General features: G+C 35.8%; 1 protein-coding gene across 6 annotated transcripts in view; it reads right to left on the bottom strand.

Annotated features, from left to right (window-relative positions):
* NPAS3 (neuronal PAS domain protein 3) overlaps positions 1 to 18,218 on the bottom strand; it is a 799,526-nt gene that overhangs the window by 775,267 nt on the left and 6,041 nt on the right. The window lies entirely within an intron of this gene.

Raw genomic sequence — 18,218 nt, 5'->3', positions numbered from 1 at the left:
TGTGGAGTATACTTGAGCTGAGAAACACGATAGATAATACCGCCACATTCATACTTAACTACTTGATAAATTCAGGAAACAGGATGTTTTCCTCTGAAAACCTGAAGATGCTCAGGAAGTTCAGCACAAAGTGGTGATGGTGTTATTGAGGAATTGAAGCATGCCTGAGGCTTCTAAAGCCAGCACCACATGCATGTGCACGGGTCTCTCACTGACCGGTTCCCTCCTTCACTATCACCATCGTAATTAAGTCTGTGTCCACCAAAGACTAGAACATAATTCCGGCCAACTGGAGATGCCATGAAAGAAAAGAAGTCTAAAAAGGGCAAAATGACAATGGAATTATAGTACGTGAAGTATTTACTCCTGTAAACATAAAACATAATTTTCTGAACAGTTAGCTTATTTCCATTGTTCAAACTTAACATGACTAGACTCATTACTCATCTTTGGAGTCTTTATGTGATTTACAGTTAAAGCATGAACACACAGACACACACACACACACACACACACACACAGAGTAAATACCAGGCATCTCCTGTCGAAAGTCAGGCCAGATCTAGAAATGAAGAATTTGTAGATTCTGGGGAATAAGAAGTAAAGCAGAAGTTTAGAAACAGAAACATCAAAGCATAAGGAGACAAGTTTAAGAATCAATCAAAATAAGTACTGTGTCCAGACACCAGGAGGTCAAAAGAGGTATTAGAAAGACAGGCCAGATTTCGACGGTCAAGGTAGACAAGGATATATGTGCAAAAAGTTTGATAGAACAAAACAACAGTATCACCATCAACACATAGTCATGAGTCTGTTCTGGGGCTACATTTCCTGCCCATCTACTTACGTACCACTCACTCATTTAACATATGACATGCTGAGCACATACTGTGGACCAAGCATTGTACAGTTAAATTTTGGGTCCCTTTGATTTTTGAGGTGCCCAAGGAACATCTGACTGGCTATGGCCAGTACAGAACTGTGCATGTGGGTTTAGAGATCAGGAAAGATCCTGGCATCTTTTTCTCTTTATGAGCCTTGGGAATGAACGGCAGACTCCTGTAGGGAGTAGAGAATGAGGTGAGTAGAAAATCAGGCCAGAACTGTGAACAACAAACAGAAAGCTGGGAGGAATGCCACAAAAGCACGGCATCACAGAAGTCAGGGGGATAGGGTGTCTCAAAAAGGAAGGAGTAATCAGAAAGGTCAAATGCCGCCTAGAGATTATGGAGATAAAGACTGCAAGTGTCTGCTGGTGTTAGGTCACCTCTGGTGGGAGGTGAACAGTTGGCTAAGGAAAAACTGAAGCTCAGGGTAGGTTCATGGGATGAGAAAAAGGGTATTAACACTTCTGGAAGAATTTGGTTTTGGGGTGGAGGGGAGCTTTCGTTTTAAAGAATTTACAAGATAACAAAAATTAAAATCAATGTAGAGAATAAGGGTCACAGGTTTCTTCAAGAAGAAAAACAAAACTTTAGGTGGCACCTGACAACAGAAAGTGCCAAATTTCAATGAACTGATGATGAAATATTTAAGGAAATACGGAGTGAGTCTGAGATAAACAAGCACAGGAAGAGTGGTCAAACGTGAAATCTACACGGAAGCTTTCCTGTACTGAGTTGGGGTGCGGAGCAGTGACTGTAACTGCAATGATTCAAAAGCTAGAGTTTCTATATTTAGGTTACAAAATGTCCTAACCTATAAAACTCAGAGAAAATGAGAACTTCCATAAGTCTATAATGCTGACTTTGATTTTACCACCAAATTTGGGATTGAGAAGTGCACATTCCTCAAACTGACAAACAGAAGGGTAAGAGAGTGACTCAGTTAAACAAAACTGAAAATTTTATAGCTTTCATAATTTCTAAAAGACAATTCAAATGTAAAATAAATACCTGGAATAGAAAATAAATTCTTTTAATGAGTAATGCTTAAAGATATCAAAGGTAAGTTACAAATTAACAAATTAAAATGCTGAGAAAGTCAAGATAACGTGCGAAAGAGCTTATAACTGTGTCTGACACATAATAATGCAATAAGCAGTAATTGTTAAAATATTATTAAAACTGTAAGACATATGTATAGTTGCTGAAATTTTCCAGGTAGAAAAGCACAGTCCAGAGATGGTCTGTGTTTTTCAGAAAGAGAGCAATCTTCCCAAATAGATATTGGATAGAGAAGACCACTTTTACCTGGAGTTGGGAGGCCAGAGTAGATCAGAACAAAATAAATAAAATCATCACCACACTGGGGCATCAGACCCAACAGCCACACATGGTTATATTTGTTTCTTGAACTTGGTGCTCTCACTGAGCAAACAGAAAGCTTTTGCCCATTAGACTGAGTTTTCATTATTAACACTGGTTAAAATTTCCAACTGTGTATATAGGGCAAGAGTTCTGTTACTATCTGTACTGTGTGTGTGTGTGTGTGTGTACGCGTGCGTACATATTTGGGTATATACATCAACATGTCAGATGTCATTTCGGTTTCAGGGAATTAGATGTGCTTCTTTACCCATAGATTAATAAATTTGTAGTTAAATTTTATTCCTAAAGTTATTCAAGATACACATCAATATATCCGAATATGGCTGATAAGCCCTGAAGATAAAATTTAGTGACTACAGATAATGAACTTTGGGGAAAGTGAGCAATGTTCAGAGTAAAGAGAAAAAGGAATAAGTATATTTGAACTGCTGATCCACTCTTTCCCTAGAGTCATTAATTACTTCATTTCTTTATATATATTAAGTTCAAGAAAGTTTATCAAATATTATCCCTCCACTGGCTTGTATGAAAGCCACAATCTTCACCACTATTAATTAATCATGGTAAAAAGCTAAATGAATCATAGTTTTTCAGTGTATCCTTATATGTGATTTTCTGTACAAAGATTTGTGTTATAGGTACTATGTACAAGTGGCCGTGTGATGACTGAGCTGTGCTATTACAGAAGAGATCCCTAGGAAGATGTCAGCTCTCTTTGTAACCGGTTCTATTTTACATGATTGAATTTTTAATTTTGGTCTAATCAACTTAAATTATTATAGGTACAATTTTGTGAAATATGGAATTAATGGAATTTAAGTTTTATGGAACTATAATTGACTATAAAATAGGTTTAATAGGGTTCTAATTGGAAATATTCCATTGCTCCAGAATTCATCTATTTGGTGTTACCATTTGGAGGTAAACTATCAATGGTATATTTGCTTCTAGTTGATTTTTTGGATTCCTTGCTTAATAGAGAGGCCTGACACACCTTGAACCTAAAACTATTCTCTGCAGAGTTATAGGAATATAATCTTCACGGAATCCAGAACAGATAATGTAAATAATTCAGCTCTGAAACCCAGAATACAGTAGAAATATCAAAGCATTGGTAAAAATTTTATCGTTATGAAATGCTTAATTTTCCCTATTAATTTCTTTTTTAGATCAGTGGTCATAAGAGTACACAAAGGATGGTTGTAGATTTCTGACAGATATGGGGGATTTTTGGAATGAAATGTAAATATGAAATAGGCATAATTAGAACTGGAATTCATTCATTCATTCCTTCATTCACCAACTCTGTTCCAGGAACGTGTTTCATCACTGGGCTTGCAAAATAAAGGAGACTAATTTCTTCCCTTGCAAAGGGGTTACAATCTATACAGAAAGACAAGTACAAAAGAAACTATAACTTATCTCTTCATCATCCATTATTTTGGTTAATGGTCCTCTGTACTGGCTGTGGACATCTAGAATTGTAACAACAGCTTCTGATGATGAACTACGATCTGCTTATCAACAGACGGACAATTTCTGTATCCCACTGTCACCTTCTCAAGAGCATGTTCCAGTCTGATATTTTAGCATGCTCTCCAGATATATGATTGGCATTTATGTAAACATCCCCATTGCAGAGAATAATTATGGAATATATCCAGTAGAGAATATTTCAGTCTGAGTGGTCTCATTGGTTATTAGACTATGTTTTGATCATTCATTTTCATTAAGTTATATTAGGATGGTATTGTTAAAACCTTTTGGGATAAAAATTGGGCTAAAAGACTGGAAAGGGGGAAAGCAAAGTGTCAAGTCATTGCGCATTGATTGGAGGTAAACACCTAATTTATAGTTGGATCTGAACTGACCAGAAGCCATGGGTTATTTTAACCAAGCCTTGTAAGTGGGCTGCATCAACAAATTACGGTATAGCCAAAGTTCCATGCTGTGCAAAATATAGGAATGCATTATGACCCATGCTGCCATAACTCACAAAATGTAAATCTATTTACAATTAAATGTTATAAAAACTATGCAGAAAATAGGACTACAGATTATAACTTGCTAAACAAGATCATAATCTCTTCATAGCAATCTTTAACGTAATACCTTAGCATAATGCTAGGTGTGATCTGCAAACTTTTGGTTGATCTATTTATGTAATTGTAATCATTAGCTTTATAGAGATAGTTATTATGAAATCATTATATAAGAAAGGTTATGACTTACCATAATTTGGGGATGCAAAAAGACTCAATACTTACAAGTCCATGGAAGGTATTAAAGGCAGTATATCAACTGGGCCCATATGTGTTGGTATCGAAAAGAGAAAAACATTATGGTGAAGGAAGGTGATGTAGGAAAGTGGAGAAGCCCCAGAATAAAGACTGAAAATAGAGAACAAATCTACAAGAGTCAGAGGGAAGCTAGTATGGTAAAAGGATGTCATCTCTACCATACAGTAAGTCAATACAGACAGGTTTGAGTGCAGTTTCGAATCCTTACTAACTGCGACCTTATCTATAAATTGTAGATACTGATAGAACCTGTCTAATTAAATGATGGAGAAACTTGAATGATATAATTCAAATGCACAAAATGAACTCTCAGCAAGTGAAAACTTATGGATAAATAGAGCAAACCAGGAAGATAGCATGCTTACAAAACAGGACAGATATCCATTGTGATATGTCATGAGAACGTGAATGTATTAACATCTAAGGATGCATCCACTACTGAATCAGCTAAACCTACATAAGCTTGAGGTCCTGCATCATATGCAATTTTGGGAAGATTATGTTTGGAACCTTTGTCATTTTCTCTCCAAATAGTTGACCTCATTGCATTGGGCTTAAAGAAGCTCTAAATTATAGAACTATTTCACCACTATATCCTCTCATCCCTTCTATAATAACCTCCATAACAGTGGTTCAGAGTGTTGAGAGACAAGCCTCTATGGGTCTCTTGCATTTCTGCACATCTTGCAGGCAAGGCACTAACTGTCCTTTATTCCAAACTATCTGCTCAAGTTTGTTTGTATAGAGAACAGCCTTTGAGGATATAGCCAGTGCTTCTCCCTCCAGAGGAAAGGGAAGACATATCCAAAAGATTCAGGTTCCCTAAGCCCCTCTTGTAACACAAGCTACAACTGCACGTGCAGGTATTCCCTGGTCCTCTTTGCATCACCCCGTAGGAACAGGGGCTCAGAGAATTGAACGTTGTTACCCTGACTACTACTAATGCTGTACAGAACTTTTCTTCATCTCTGAACCAGGGGATTTGCATCTTCTACCAGCATCCATTAAACTGTGGCAGGGCAACTTAACAGCTTGCAAGCAGGGTAAAATCTCAGACCCTTCAAAATTCTTGACACAGAGTTTCATGGAAAATATACCCCTTTGAGTAACTGATGAAAATGTATGAATATGCCATTTCAGGAGATTCCTGGATGCCCTTGAAGCCCATACACCGACTGCTATAACACTGATGGACCAGGGTAAAAAATTCCTGCTGAAGTTAGGAGAGGCCATACTCATTCAGGGCCTATCAAAAGTCTTCATGACTACGTACAGAATAGATGCTGCTGGCAAGAGAATAAGTGCAAAATATAGCTAGATGGTAATGTCTGCCCTTGGAACAAGACTTGGTAAATGAGCCTAACTTCCGAAGAAGTGGGAATGCGATGGATCTTGTGAAGTCTACTGTGGTTTGGTTCAACCTAAGTCTAAACACCTGCTGTGGATGCCTTTCTACAAAGAACCCTATAGCCAACAATAAATTCCACAAGTAAATTCTATTTCAGCACTGAGTGAACACTTCCAACCTTGGTGTCACAACATACCATCCAATTCTACATCTCTTCTGTTGGTGGTAGCTTTTTACCACAGTGAGAGATTTTCAACTAGACAGAAAAAAAAAAAAAGTTACCAATAAAGATACGTACAACGCATGTATTTAACTCAGCCCATGAAATTTATCCATTTTTATACTCAATAATGTAAGAAAATTAACATACTATTTTAAAAACAATGTCACAATGAAATGTTAAACTTTCAGAAGAAGTATTTCAAAGCATTACTAATACATCTCTTGGGAAGCGGTATATATGTGTGATGTGGTAAGGCAGGCAAGAGCACACTAAAGATTCTCTGTGCTCTAGTCATTAAAAACATTGGTTATTACTGGTCTCTTTTTTTAAAAAAACTGAAAAAAGCTTCACTCCTAACTATAAATCGTTCTAATCAGATTATCTCCTAACACCTAGCCAAAATTAGCTTTGGGAAAACAGGGTTCTGACGAGGGAAGTGGGAGGCAAAGGAGTTACAGAAGTCCAGTCTACACTACAGCATGCTTTTTTCCCTTCCTAAGTGTTTTCATAATAGAAAAATGGAAAAAGTACCTTTTGAGGAACAGAGTGTTTTCAGGGGGAAATATTTTTATCAGTGGTGTTAAATTATCACTGACAATTAAGCACAAAATCAGTTTAGGGGATAAAATACTCTTCATCTACAGATAATATATAGAAGATAGGACTAGATAATCTACATATGTATAAATTAGGCAAAAAAATTAATTATCTCCTCGCAGTACCTATTAATATCATTAATTGGAATTTTTCAAAGAAAACAATAAGTGACTGATACATCTATTTAAAAAGTCATTAATCTAATAAAAGCAAGAAATCTTATCCAATCATAAATATTTCAATCTGTCTACACTACAAACACTAAATCAGTTCAACTTTACAAGTAAGGGAGAGGAATTAGAAGAAAGCTCCTCTGAAAAGCAAGGTTGAAAAGAAATAAATAATTGTTTAGTTTGGGCAAATATCTCACTACAGAAATTCATTCCTTTATAAATGTTTTAGCAACACACAAAATTTTCAGGGATTAGTTATTCCCCTAAGCACTTGCCTGTCCATCAGATATTACATTAACTTCCTTCTCTGTGGTGTATCATCTGGTTTTCAAATATTTCCAAGGTTGTTCTACTGTCTTGATTGAATTTAACCAACAAATGTATTTATCGCTGAACATTTTTATTGTTTTCCTTTCATGCTACCCTGAGTCATGTGCATAATACGTTCCTTTACAACATAACTTAATACAGCCTATTGCTTCACTGCAATGTCCCTCTGGACACTCTCTCAATAAGAAGTTTCCTTTCAAAGATGTTTTCACAGAAGAAAAATACTCAAGTGTCCTATACTGCATTGACTGAAACCTGCTTGACAAGCAGCACATTTGACCAAAAACTTAGTTTAATAGTTTTATAAACAAGGAATATTTGTAAATGTTAATACTATTAGGAAAAAAATCCACACATACTTCAACTCATTATTTTGTATCATATAGCCACGTAATTCAAATCATGTAGTCACATAATTTTGTCTGGAAAGAAATGTTAGCAATTCAGTATGCAAATGAAGAAACTGAGGCTCTCAACGGTTAAGGGACCTGTGCAGAGCATAACCTCCTATAAAGATAATGAGAGACTGACACTGCTAAGAAACCAGGATTTACGCCACTACCGGCTGTTCTACTAGCACCCAACAAGCAAGGAACCACTGGTAATTCATAACCATGGCCCTGACAATCTCGATATCCCTGGGCTCCTGCCTTAAGCACACCTTTATTATTGAGTAATAGAACGCTTCCGGCTTCCTGCCTGCCCGCCCTTTATTGTATACAAAACCTGACATCCCTTGGTACAGCTTGACTTCTAAGGTTCTCTACTGACTGACACCCTAGCATATTTTAACATCAGGTTAAATATCCTGATCAAGGGACGTTGTACCAGTCCTATCATAGTTACCTTTTACAATATACAAAACCACATTAGCTGGAGGATGCTGCTACTGTCATAAAAAGGGCTACGTCCCAAATCGTTTGTTTAAGATGCCTTACAGCTGCATCTATACTACACAGAAACAGGCCTTGGGAAATTCTTAATATTCTGAAGAGAAATGCAAAGGTGTGGGCAGTTCTTTCTTTTTGCTAAGAACATTCGATCTTGTCAGTAGTTGTTTGTATCAAATATAAACTGACCTAAAAGACATGCCTAACTATTTATAGCTATAAGCTTCCCTATATTAATGGGAAGAAACCCATTTTATTTTTTAAATGCCCCCAACTCCTTGTCCTAAAAACAAAAAATAATGTATGAGATTAAACCCTATGGATGAAACCATGGCAAGAGCAGTACGGGTTATGGGAAAACACCCGTTCCTAATGTCTTCTGCCATCTCCGCCGCTGACTATAACTCTTGCATATATAATTCCATTATACTTTTATAATTCAGGGTTTTGAAAATGCTTTTGAACCATTAATATATTTTCCTGGTTAAAATTCTTTGAGATGTTCTTAACAAGAGTCTTAGATAATGAATTTGGGCAAACTCTGGAACAGTCTTTACAGTATTATCATTCTCATTAATTTTCAGAACTACCCACTGTGTTGAGATGATTGTCATGGGCCTAAGACTTCAATTTGGCTAAATATTTTTGCATATATTTCAACATATAAGTAACTAACAGATGTCTAAATGTTAAGTTCATACGAAAGAAATGGTTAAATGTGTTTACTCTTACCTTGTGATTTCTTTGCAACACTAATTCTTATTTGACTATTTTTTTTATGTATTTCACAGTTTCCTCTGTGCTTTGGCCTTCAATGGACCAAAAATTCCAAAATCTCTTCAAAGATAAAACAATCATTTAAAACATTTCGGAATTTAAACCATTTACGCATGCATATTATTTAAAGTATGTAGCATCACTAGCTTTTTAAAAGAGAAAACCTTAAATAGTAATGCAAACATTCTTATAAAATATACAGAGTTTATATAAAGCATAGAACTATACTTTTTTTTACCAAAAAGAGAGTTTTCCATTTATATTCTTATTTGGCTTTAGCAACCTGATATCTAGATACTGCTCTAACCTGCCAGAAAAAAGATGGGTAGGAGGCTAAAAACAATGCTACTTTTAAGAGCATTAACGCAGTGCATAGTTCCATACTTTCACCCAGTTTATTCTTTTTCCTTTGCCTTTTTGGTTATCTCTGAAGACTGCTTCTGTTTCCATTGTTTCATCCTTTAGCATTCACATATCAGAGCAATAAGTATTTCATTACTGGTTTATCTGTCCAGAGGCTTGAGAAGCGGTAACAATTAACCCTCCCTTCACAGTGATTGATACAGGCTTTGCTTTCAATTTGTTCCACTACACAGATCATGAAATTCTGAATGCAATCATCCTCATTGACCTACACTTTCAAACACACGGCTACAATGAGACGAAAGTAATTATTAAAAGGAACACAGGACTACTGAGATCTGAAACAAAGTCTTTTAAAAATCTGTTAGATGACCTTCTGGTAAAATTGGCAAATTTTGATGTTAAGGAAAATGATAGCTTTGTGTCCCTGTCTGGAAATATTCAATGCAAGCCGATCAATGTATACTGTGGTGATTGAACTGACTGCAGTATGTACTTCCAAAATACAGAAAGCCATTTTAGAACTGTTACAAACTAGAGGTAAACTGTTACCATTGTAGCTTAATCTGCCTAAATTTTTTCAAGGAAACTAAACTAACTGATTTGTGTATAAAGAACAAATAATGACCAAAGTAAAGAATGAAGGCTGGAAAAGCAATAGCTTTACTCTGTAAAGAAGAGTTACATACTTAGGTCCGACATCTTCCCTCTCCCCCTCCCTTTAGGTGAAGATTCACAGTAAGAAATGAATACATTTTTCACAAAGTCTGAAAAATAGCTTCAAATAAATATTAATCTACTGCAATCGATATAGATGAGAAATGGAGAGGGGTGAGTAGGAGACTGGTGACTACAGAACTATATTAAAACAAGGGTTGCAGTTAAAGAAAATCAGGGCAGAAAGCAAGGCAGCAGGCCCGAGGCTCTAATCACAGCACAGAGTGATGGAGATGAACCAATACTGCATGGATTAGCGATGAATTATTCTGAACTGTAATCATATGCCTGCACAGAAGAGAGGCAAAAACTAGCCATTACTCATAAACTGATCTGCTGATTTCTTAGAGAGGTGGGGGGGGAAGGGAGGAATGAGAATAAATTCATATGCTAAACTAATTCAGAATAATGAAAACCTAAAGATGTGGTTACACTTCAAGTAACATTCTATTTTTAATGTCTGCCACATACTACATAATATGGGGTGTTTACAGTATAAACTGTAAAGTGCTTGGATCCAAGTATGATTAATCCAACCATTTGTTCTAAGATTAGGATGTGAGATATCTACTCCACTCTCCATTTTTCCTTGTCCAATAAAACCATTTCTGAATAACTTCAATACTCCAAAACATAAAATATAGAAGTATTTAGTTATAAAGAAGAAAGAGCATTCAAGGAATTACCTTCCTTTGGATAATCTGAAAAATTCTTGCCAAATGAAGATTCAATTGTTAGAACTAATTTTGTTTGGAAGGAAAAAAAATCAAAACTGCTGGTAGCAAGAGATTCCTGAGATTCTTATGAACAGACTGTTTAAATGAAGAGCACTTTAATCAGTAGAGGAATCCTCACGTTTCTAATGTCTTGCTGTGCATTCTGCAGGTTATAGTAGCAGCTGGTAGAGGTCATATATCTTTTGTGAGCATCCCAAAAAGGCTCACTGCCAGACTGTTAAATTATGAATAAGCAATGAACAAAAGAATGCAGATACGGTGGTGACAAGATAATCCAAGCAAATTTATCTATGACAAATTCCACAGGATTAACAAATTACATTTACACAGAACAATAAAAATGTGCAAAAAAAAAAAAATGATGAGCCTACTTTTCCTTAAAGCATTAGGAAAACAAAAAAGTCACCAATCCACTGCATATATTTAAATTTAACTTGACCTAAAGTAAGACATTTATAATATGTTTAAGATCTTTGTAACATTCTCCCATTTTAGGTAGACATAGACAAACATTGTATGTCTGGCTTATATTTTATATATAAATTACATTGTAAGCATTATATATATGGCTTTTATATGAACCATGTGTACAATATAGAGAAATCTCATATGATAAATAAAATCATCCCATTCATATATATGAATAGAATGTATAGGTTTTTAAAAAACAGACTCTCAGAAATGAATTATTTTTGTAGGAAAAAATACTCCTTCAATCAGTGGAATACATATTAGTTACTAAAATATCCTTATTCACTGATGTCTCCATTTTCCAGAACCAGAGAGAAAGATTCTGCAAACAGCTTCAATCATTCCACTTGCTCCTATGAAAATACTGCAGTCTTTCTGAGTAAAGAGCTTTTGAATGAAGTTTAGAACTAGTATCCTTTTCTGCAGTGTTAAAATTGCAGAAAGGAAAATTCACAGTTTGCAAGCATGGTGGGAGTGGGACAAGGTATTGATTTCAACTACATTCACTAAAGATGACCCTTAAACCAATAGTAAATTTTTCTTTATAATAAAATTCTTTTCATAAATCTTACAAGTGAAAAAAGCCCCAGTCCATCAGAAGTAATGAACTATCACTGAAATGACCTGTGATTCCATAAAGGGGTCTTAAAATGCTATGTGGCACTGCTTTCCAAAATATGTGACAAATATTTAAGTTTTAATGTTATATACAACCTCAGTACCCAAGTCAGAGCCCTTTAATTCTGCATTAGCATGCTGATGATAATAAAATACTATAATCAGATATAATTTCTTTTAAGATGATCTGAATTATGTTTTGTTTTGTAGCCCATTTTTCACTTACACTTCCTATTGACTGCTGCTTTTTATCGTCAATATTAAGAAAACATCTCTCTAAGTGAGCCCTTTCCAACATTTCACAAGGCAACCTGTTCTTTACGTAAACAGGAAATTTTCTGAGTGTAAAGGTGAATACACAAGTTACACAAGTGCAATAGCTCTTTCAACCACAAATACTCAAGTGTTGCCTACCTAGTCCTTTCAAGCCCAGAAACTCCACTATACATTTTTTTTTTTTAAGAAGCTGTTTGGTTGACAGTATTACATCTAAAGACATAAAGATAAATGTGACATGCTTGTCAACTACCTCAAATCTAGCATACATTCTACAATGAGAAGTGATGGCGTCAGATGCTACAAAGTTTCCTAAAGCATAGCTTTTGTCAAAGAACTCTTACATACCAGACAAACCCCCATTATCCCTGGCATTAAAAAAATTAAAATGTTACCAAGACTTTCCCTTCTTGAAGATGCCACAAGTGTGTGAGTGTCTGGCAGTGGGATGGGGGTACTGAATAATGATTGCTCATCATTTATGTATTTATTGTGGTCCATTTTTAACACGTTCTTATTTAACTGAGTTAATTAATATATGTAAAGCTCTGAGAACAGTACCTGGCACACAGTACTATATACATGCTAGCTATCGTTATTACAATGCCAGATAATTTGGCAAGAAGCCAACTTCCATGAGTCCTTACATGTCTCAAAAGACAATATCCAGAAATACAGTTAGGTACTAAAGTGTGTTTTTCAAAAAGTATCTATGAGGTTGCTTCTACCCACTCAGTGGCAAAACTAGCTCAAAATAAAAATGTCTTGACTGTAATCTTTAGACAAACTCTGGCACTCTCTGAGGCACAGATAACACGAGTGGAAGAGGTCGCTGAATCCTTCACAGTCTATAACCAAAGAGCCCAATGTACATGGCAAACTGATTCTTCTGAAACCATTCATTAAAAATATCTGCCCCAAAGTCTATGTAGCCTTGGAGCTTCCCCACAGAACTACTGTAATGTTAAAGGGGAGAATGAGAATAATTTAAATACTGATTCTCCCTGTAACTTTATAAATGCTATAGTTCTGAACTTCTCCAAATGTCTGAGGAAGGACCAAGAAGCAGAGATCTAGTTCACCACCCACAGCACACACGATCCTTCTGTCATAGCAACTCTCTGGCATCAGCTCAGAAATCCCTCACTCCAGAAAGTCCAAAAATGCAGGCCCTTCCACACTGCAGTTAAGACATTTTCTACAGACACAAACCTGATTTCAATCTCTAACTCCACCACCTTCTTTGGGAAAAATCGCTTCTGTTTTCTCATCCATAAATGGGGATATTAGCACTTCCCTCATAAGGCAGTGAGGAAACTAATGAGGAAATGACTGTGAAGTATTTAATACAGGGCCTGAAATATGGTAATAGCCAATAAATCTTTATTATTATCATATGTGATCTATTTTTATTTTAAAATCCAATCAAAGATCTTTTCAAATTTTTGCCATAACTTCATTTACATTGATATAGCATCTTTTCTTTCTTTCCCCCAAGAACCTCTAATCATTTTATAGTTATCAGTTACTATATTTTACAAGCTTAATACCTGTCCCCTCCCAGAACTCTAAGCTAACAGAAGACAAAAGGAGATAAGGAGCCTTATTTCTATTTCAATGAATTCTGTACTTCTTACTCTTCCAGAAAAGTGTTTTTTGGCCCTCAGTATATTCTGTACAGCCAATATAAGAGCAAGTGTGTCACCAGAGCAACTGCTCTCACAGGGCCTATTACTCCCTACTGTCCCCAGCACAAGTCATGACGGTCCATAGCAGAGGCTCAATAAATAAAGCTGAATGAACGAACCAGTCAATAATTATAGTCAAGAACCACGCATACTTTGGACAACGACAGTATGCGATTTGCATCTTACCTCTCACATTTTGTACACAAGACCACAAATATTTCAATTAATTTACCAAAACATTTTGTGTTGGACATGTATACAGACAACTTCAAGTGCTGTTTAATCCTGTCACTGCCCTAGTAATTTCAGATCTAGTAGCAGTCACTCTATTCCTCTTACTAAGCCATGTTCTGCTTATGCAGTGTACTAATATTACTACAAATTATTCTAACTATGCAAGGTTCTATCGAACTTAATAGTGCAAACATCCTATTCACATTAATGGGGCCAGCGCAGTAAAAATACCATTCAATTACAGTTGGTTTATTACACTGCCCAATGAGGAAAAAAAAGGGGGACACTATTTACTGTGAAAATACTAACATCATTAAATGCAAAGCAACATAACTGAATTTTCCCATAAGTTCAAGAATTTCTTAGCTAATCATAGTACAGATTTAAATATTTAAAGTTTCACATACTCCATTACGTGCAACTTTGGTAGCATTTAATTTTTTTAATTAATATTGAATCAAATGATCAACTAAAATTTTCAACATACTAACCCTGCCATTAAGTTTCAGCCTTATCCATTGCAAGCAATTAAGAAATGTCTATAAAACACTTGAAGTTAGATTACAAGCCAATAGCAATGCAGAAGTTTTTAAAAATTAATTCAGACTATGAATCACTACAAAAGTAGAAAAACTAACCATTAAACATAACAGGGGAGGGGCTAGTTCTGCTCTCAGGTATCCTTAATTTTCTTTAACTTTAGTGTCATTCTGCATAGGAAAGAGGATCACTAAAAATGCAGGAAAAAAATAAGAAAACAAAAATAGATCATCTAAGGTTCACATTGGGGTCATTATTAATTGTAAAGCACTTAAGGAAGTTTTAGAGTAAAACATTACTAGGAGTGATTTAGAAATCTTTATGATATATCCCCTGCAATATCCCACAAAGCATAAAACTCGACAGCTTAAAACAATAACTAAATAAAAGCTACACTGCCTAAATCCTCCCCTGCTGCTTGACAAAAGCATATATAGATACATCCTAGCATTAAAAAAGCTCGCGACAGAGCAGGGGACCCTGGACATGGGGTTCTGTTTCAAACGGATGCAATTTTAACATGCCAGTGGATTCCAGACTAAGATTTGGGCCAGAGCAAAAGAGTTGAGGGGTTTGTGTAAATTCTGGCATTCCCATTAAATAGATCTATTGTTGGTAGGGGCAACAACTCTGTAGAAGAATTTCAGGGGAAATTCAAACCTCATATTGGTAAAAATACCAAGCTGTTCCAATTCGTAGATTATATTTGAATTGCAGTATAATTCTTATCACTTCATTGCTGAGAGAGACATTAATTTCACATAACTTATAGTGAAAAATAAAAGTCATACTTTTAACAATATGTAAATACATGGGGAACCAAAACTTTTACCCATAACACCACTAGGTGTGGAACTTGATGTAACTTTTTTTTTTAAACCAAAGGCATCAAATAATGTTGGATTCAAGTTTGCTGACTGTAACAAATCAAACCTAGTAATTGGCACATTACAGATTTGAAGTAGCCATGTGTCTCTCAATTCATAAACCGAAATTGGAACTATGAAAGAATGTTGTCATGTGGGAGGGTCCTACGTAATAAAGGTCATTATAACTCCTGGCTCCAGAGCTATACGATCTAATATCCTCTGTGGTGGTTCCATGATACACCCATGCGTCACAGTTCTTGTTGACAGTCTGTTGCCTTGGAAATATTTCATTATTTCAGTTTTTCCATTTGTAGACCCTTGGCCTTGTGATATGAAGGCCATCCTATTTCATATTTTCGATTATCATTTAAGCAATCTTGTGGAGCTATTTATGTATAAGCAACTGTTAGACAACGCATATCATCATTTATCACTCTGTTTATGCAGAAAGAAATGCCTCCAAAAAAGTCTCCACCACCTTTACTTTTTAAACCAAAAGCCTCGTGCTACTGGAATATGCTTTGCAAACCAGCATGGGCATATCACATGCTTGACACTTCTGTCTAATTTCCTAGGTTATATACCCTCATAGTGAAAAAACTCTGTGGTAGTGCTACATAATTTGCAGCCTACTGGAGTTGTGTTTTTGTTTTTGTTTTTTAAAGCAAACGAGTTTAAATACACAAGGTTTTCAACTTGTTCTTTCAGGCTCTAAAAAGACACTTTCTGTGTGTACGAGTCAAGGAAATTTAAGGAGTCAGATAAATAACGTAAGACATTATCAAGCAAGAGCTTCCTTTTCCAAAATTTACTCTGTAAACATTATTAGAAGAAAATGACTTTCGTACTGTATTACTAAACTCAGGTCAGATACGTCATAAATAACCAACAAGACAATTAAAAAGATACACATTGTTTTCTATCAGTTTTTGATTACTAGTCTATCTGAAAAGCACTAAAGAATAGTGTCCATAAATGCCTTTAGGAAATCAATGATTTGGAAAGCATTTTTTAAGTAAATTGGAGGATATCACTTAAATCATGTCCACAGAAAGCCATCTTTTTATAAACATATTTGTGTTCAACCATTACAGAGAAATACTACTACTAACCAACAAGTTCCAGGCACAAAGCGCACATAAAGGTAAACTGACTACTTAGTTGACACAAGTAACTATGGAAAACACCCACTCCTGAACCAACCATCCGACTTCCCATTTCTCATTATAAAACCAAATCAACTAACACGTGTAATGTTTACACTTAAAGTGTTAAGAGCATTTAAAACTCTAATAACAAAGTGAACCCTCGAGGCATAAAACCACTGTTTGGATAACGGGCCAACTTTGTGGTTATTACTGTTTGAAACACTTCGTTTATAACTCGTTCCTTCCTTTCCTCCATATCGCTCCTTAGGCCCTCTACCTCCTTATTACTCCTCCCTCTCCCTACAGGTTAAACCTTCTCAGATCCAACCTTTAAAATGACAGCATCCGAGCTGAACAAGAAGATGCTATTAAAGGGCATTAAATTAAGTACAGTATATCCTCCTACAACTTCAATCAGAATTTCAGACCAAGTGTTATTTAGTTCAGCTCTCAAGTGGAGCAGAATAACAAATCGTGCACTTTGATTTACCTTCTTCGAATGCCAAATGGAGACAGGTGATAAAGAACGCGCTCATGCACAGGCTATGAAGTTTCCTCTAGAAATTAATTCTATCTTCAAGATTCCTATCTCAGAGAAATTCCCAAAATGGCACACAAATAGGCCTCTGCTAGAGAGATTACTGGGGCCATCCCAGTAAATACATTTACTACCAGCAGATGTGGAGAAGGAAGGAAGGAAGGAAGGAAGGAAGGAAGGAAGGAAGGAAGGAAGGAAGGAAGGAAGGAAAGAAATTGCAAACTTCTGATTTCAAAAAGTATTCATCAGCATGTTCAATAAGAAGTAATTATTAAAAGCCCTGCATAATGCTCTGAGAAATAATTTTCTACCTACAAGAGTAAAGCACTTAATATGTGAATTCTCATAAAACACTAATACTAAATGTTCGTTTTAGCTTTATGAGTTATCAGATAGTTAAGGCTATACACATTTAACATCTTTAAAAACTGGATTATGAATGATTTAGTTTCAGGTACATGATTTATAAAGAAATTATCTAGAGTTTAGAATGAGTCACTTAAGTACCTACTTTAAAGTATTTCCTTAATCCTGACAATTCTGTAGTCCCTATTGTATGACGGAAACAAGCAATAGTGCAACTGAAGCTTTTTAAAGGAATATCTTGTTTAGATATCTCCCTACCTCCTCGTGATGTAAGCTATGGGTTAAAGGCTCTGTTGCATCAAAAATAACAGTGCCCAAGTAATAATAATTAAATCATGCAACTACGGACTTCCCTCATCTCCTTTTCAAGTTCACTTAAGCCTGTGAGGAAAGTAAACAACGCGGCGGGAGGGGGCGGGGGGATGCATATATCTAACCGCATTTGTTTTCCTCACAAATCAATGGGTAACATTTCATACTGCCTACTGAGCATTTCCTCTTCGGAGACAGAGAAATATTCACTTTTCTCAAACCAATATGCTATATGCAATTAATGTCATTAACGCTGCCAATTAATAGCAAATAGGATTCCAAACAAAGTAGGCTGGGTGGACAGCAGGAGGGAAAACCACGTGGGGCGGAGGGGTGCTTAGTTACTCCGAAATCTAACAATGCCATTCACTTAGGACGGTTAAGGAAATTCTGAATACAAACTCCCTTTCCCTTTGGCTTTGGTTTAACTAAC

Source organism: Camelus dromedarius, chromosome 5 (genome assembly GCF_036321535.1).
Source record: "Camelus dromedarius isolate mCamDro1 chromosome 5, mCamDro1.pat, whole genome shotgun sequence".
Classification (NCBI taxonomy): domain Eukaryota; kingdom Metazoa; phylum Chordata; class Mammalia; order Artiodactyla; family Camelidae; genus Camelus; species Camelus dromedarius.
This window is presented reverse-complemented; position numbering and strand designations above follow the sequence as displayed.